Source organism: Somniosus microcephalus, unplaced genomic scaffold, assembly GCF_052327205.1.
Source record: "Somniosus microcephalus isolate GS21.2 unplaced genomic scaffold, FLI_Smic_1.0 unresolved_chr4, whole genome shotgun sequence".
Classification (NCBI taxonomy): Eukaryota; Metazoa; Chordata; class Chondrichthyes; order Squaliformes; family Somniosidae; genus Somniosus; species Somniosus microcephalus.
This window is the reverse complement of record NW_028225182.1, coordinates 47,969,908-47,974,331: the sequence shown is the minus strand read 5'-3', so window position 1 is coordinate 47,974,331 and position 4,424 is coordinate 47,969,908. Positions and strand designations below refer to the sequence as shown.

Sequence of the window (4,424 nt, the reverse complement as noted above, 5' to 3'; positions counted from 1 at the left end):
GGAGGGAGTTCCAGGATTTTGACCCAGCGACGATGAAGGATCGGCCGATATACTTCCAAGTCAGGATGGCGTGTGACTTGGAAGGGAACTTGGAGCTGGTGGTGTTCCCAGGCGCCTGCTGCCCTGGTCCTTCTAGTTGGTGGCGGTCGCTGGCTTGGGAGTATCTTACGCCTGCTACCCGCCTTGGTTCCGTAGCCTTTAATACCCATGACTAACAAAAACCTGTCAATCTCAGTTTTGACATTAATCGCTTGACCCCCCCCAACCTCAGCAGCTTTGTGGGGGGGGAGTTTCAGATTTCTGCTGTCCTGAGCTTCGCCGGATCACTTTCAATGACATAAAAACCATATCAGGAATCACGGCAAGATCGGGTGTGTGTGTTCAGCACCCAATAATCAGGCTTCATACCGGGATCATTCAACACGATTTATTAATTTCTACCAACACTTTTGCACACAACGTCAAAATTATTATTTACTCAATTTCAATCTTCGGTCTTCCTGCTGATCCAAGTCCCACAAAATGTAACGCCGAAGGATTCAATGCCGGTTCTCGGGTGAGCTACGTCTTGGGAGTGTTCTACTGGGCATTGGCAAAGGCTTGCACCAGCAGATTGATCTGGTGAATAAGGGTCAGCGCGCCAATGATTACATCGGAATTCCTGGCAGAGGGAAGAGGAGGCAGAGAGAAGTCCGTTACAAGCCAATCCCCACAGGCAGGATCCAGTCCGTATTTTAGTCAGCAGCGGCCCATTCCACCAGCTCAGCTGGATTCTGCTCCGCGTTTTTGTGACAGGTACACAAAGCCGGGATTGAGTTCCGAGCGGGATGAGTGCAACTCTGCCATACAGCAATATATAACGAGACATTATACAGCTGTGCCACACTGTCGGCGGGGCAGTACTGAGGGAGTGCCGCACTGTCGGAGGGGCAGTACTGAGGGAGCGCCGCACTGTCGGAGGGGCAGTACTGAGGGAGCGCCGCACTGTCGGAGGGGCAGTACCGAGGGAGTGCTGCACTGTCGGAGGGGCAGTACTGAGGGAGAGCCGCACTGTCGGAGGGGCAGTACTGAGGGAGCGCCGCACTGTCGGAGGGGCAGTACTGAGGGAGCGCCGCACTGTCGGAGGGGCAGTACCGAGGGAGTGCTGCACTGTCGGAGGGGCAGTACTGAGGGAGAGCCGCACTGTCGGAGGGGGCAGTACTGAGGGAGCGCAGCACTATCAGAGGCGAAGTACTGAGGGAGCGCCGCACTGTCGGAGGGGCAGTACTGAGGGAGCGCCGCACTGTCGGAGGGGCAGTACTGAGGGAGCGCCGCACTGTCGGAGGGGGGCAGTATGAGAGGGAGCGCCGCACTGTCGGAGGGGCAGTACTGAGGGACTGCCGCACTGTCAGAGGGGGCAGTACTGAGGGAGCGCCGCACTGTCGGAGGGTCAGTACTGAGGGAGCGCCGCACCGTCGGAGGGGCAGTACTGAGGGAGCGCCGCACTGTCGGAGGGGCAGTACTGAGGGAGCGCCGCACTGTCGGAGGGGCAGTACTGAGGGAGCGCCGCACTGTCGGAGGGGCAGTACCGAGGGAGTGCTGCACTGTCGGAGGGGCAGTACTGAGGGAGAGCCGCACTGTCGGAGGGGCAGTACTGAGGGAGCGCCGCACTATCAGAGGCGAAGTACTGAGGGAGCGCCGCACTGTCGGAGGGGCAGTACTGAGGGAGCGCCGCACTGTCGGAGGGGCAGTACTGAGGGAGCGCCGCACTGTCGGAAGGGGGCAGTACTGAGGGAGCGCCGCACTGTCGGAGGGGCAGTACTGAGGGACTGCCGCACTGTCAGAGGGGCAGTACTGAGGGAGCGCCGCACTGTCGGAGGGTCAGTACTGAGGGAGCGCCGCACCGTCGGAGGGGCAGTACTGAGGGAGCGCCGCACTGTCGGAGGGGCAGTACTGAGGGAGCACCGCACTGTCGGAGGGGCAGTACTGAGGGAGCGCCGCACTGTCGGAGGGGCAGTACTGAGGGAGCACCGCACTATCGGAGGGGCAGGACTGAGGGAGCACCGCACTGTCGGAGGGGCAGTACTGAGGGAGCGCCGCACTGTCGGAGGGGCAGTACTGAGGGAACGCCGCACTGTCGGAGGGGCAGTACTGAGGGAGCGCTGCACTGTCGGAGGGCAGTACTGAGGGAGTGCTTGCACTGTCAGAAAAGCAGTACCGAGGGACCGCCGCATTGTCGGAGGGGCAGTACTGAGGGACCTCTGCACTGTCGGAGGGGGCAGTACTGAGGGAGCGCCGCACTGCCGGAGGGGCGATATTGAGAGACCGCCACACTGTCGGAAGGGCAGTACTGAGTGAATGCCGCACTGTCCCATGGCAGTACTGAGGGAGCGCCGCACTCTCAGAGGGGCAGTACTGAGGGAGCGCCGCACTGTCAGAGGGGCAGTACTGAGGGAGTGCTGCACTGTCGGAAAAGCAGTACCGAGGGACCGCCGCACTGTCGGAGGGCAGTACTGAGGGACCGCCGCACTGTCGGAGGGGGGCAGTACTGAGGGGAGCGCCGCACTGTCGGAAGGGCAGTACTGAGGGAGCGCCGCACTGTCGGAAGGGCAGTACTGAGGGAGCGCCGCACTGTCGGAGGGGGGCAGTACTGAGGGAGCGCCGCACTGTCGGAGTGGGCATTACTGAGGGAGCGCCACACTGTCGGAGGGGCAGTACTGAGGGGAGCGCTGCACTGTCGGAGGGACAGTACTGAGGGAGCGCCGCACCGTCGGAGGGACAGTACTGAGGGAGCGCCGCACTGTCGGAGGGGCAGTACTGAGGGAGCGCCGCACTGTCGGAAGGGGCAGTACTGAGGGAGCGCCGCACTGTCGGAGGGGCAGTACTGAGGGAGCGCCGCACTGTCGGAGGGGGCAGTACTGAGGGAGCGCCGCACTGTCGGAGGGGCAGTACTGAGGGAGCGCCGCACTGTCGGAGGGGCAGTACTGAGGGAGCGCCGCACTATCAAGGCGCAGTACTGAGGGAGCGCTGCACTGTCGGAGGGGCAGTACTGAGGGAGCGCCGCACTGTCAGAGGGGCAGTACTGAGGAGCACCGCACTGTCGGAAGGGCAGTACAGAGGGAGCGCTGCACTGTCAGAGGGGCAGTACAGAGGGAGCGCCGCACTGTCGGAGGGGGCATTACTGAGGGAACGCCGCACTGTCAGGGTGCTGACTTTCAGATGAGATGTTAACTGAAGCCCTATCTACCCTCTCAGAGGGACATAAAAGATCCAAGTCACTATTTAGAAAAGGGCAGGGGAGTTATCCCTGGTGTTGTGGGGCCAATATTGTTCCCTCAACCAACATAACAAAAAAAGACAGATGATCTGGTCAGTATCAGGTCGCTGTTTGTGGGAGCTTGCTGTGCGCAAATTGGCTGCTGCATTTCCAACATTACAACAGTGACTACACTCCAAAAAAGTATTTCATTGACCGTAAAGCACTGTGTGATGTCATGAAAGGAGCTATAGAAATGCAAGCCTTTGTTTCATCTAAATGGGGAATTGTGGAGGCCATACATTCGTCACACCTTCAACAATAGACCATATACTTCACCTATTGAAAGTACATTGGTGAGATTTGTACCCTGGAGTCAGCGGTGCAAGCAAGATACGGTTCCCCGAGTCATCACCCCAGCATTTTATGTTCCACTCCGTTCCTGTAGGAACAGCGGATCGGTTGTCGGAGAGACGTGTGGACACCTGTGTACAGGTAACTGTTTCTATCGTGTCTGTATAAGTGTCTGCTGTTACCTATGTGTGCATGACATATGTAAATACATCTATTTCTATTCTTGCGTACATCTGTGTACGTGTTGCTGCTTCTCTCAGTGCCCACGTGCCTTTTTGTTAATTCATTCTCGGGATGTGGGCGTCGTTGGCAAGGCCGGCATTTATTGCCCGTCCCCGATTGCCCTCGAGAAGGTGGTGGTGAGCCACCTTCTTGAACCGCTGCAGTCCGTGTGGTGAAGGTGCTCCCACAGTGCTGTTAGGGAGGGAGTTCCAGGATTTTGACCCAGCGACGATGAAGGATCGGCCGATATACTTCCAAGTCAGGATGGCGTGTGACTTGGAAGGGAACTCGGAGGTGGTGGTGTTCCCAGGCGCCTGCTGCCCTGGTCCTTCTAGGTGGTGGCGGTCGCGGGCTTGGGAGTATCTTAACGCCTGCTACCCGCCTTGGTTCCGTAGCCTTTAATACCCGTGACTAACAAAAACCTGTCAATCTCAGTTTTGACATTAATCGCTTGACCCCCCCCCAACCTCAGCAGCTTTGTGGGGGGGGAGTTTCAGATTTCTGCTGTCCTGAGCTTCGCCGGATCACTTTCAATGACATAAAACCCATATCAGGAATCACGGCAAGATCGGGTGTGTGTGTTCAGCACCCAATAATCAGGCTTCATACCGGG

General features: G+C 58.6%; 1 protein-coding gene across 7 annotated transcripts in view; it reads right to left on the bottom strand.

Annotated features, from left to right (window-relative positions):
• The window catches only part of mblac1 (metallo-beta-lactamase domain containing 1), a 420,822-nt gene that overhangs the window by 10,841 nt on the left and 405,557 nt on the right, over positions 1-4,424 (bottom strand). The window lies entirely within an intron of this gene.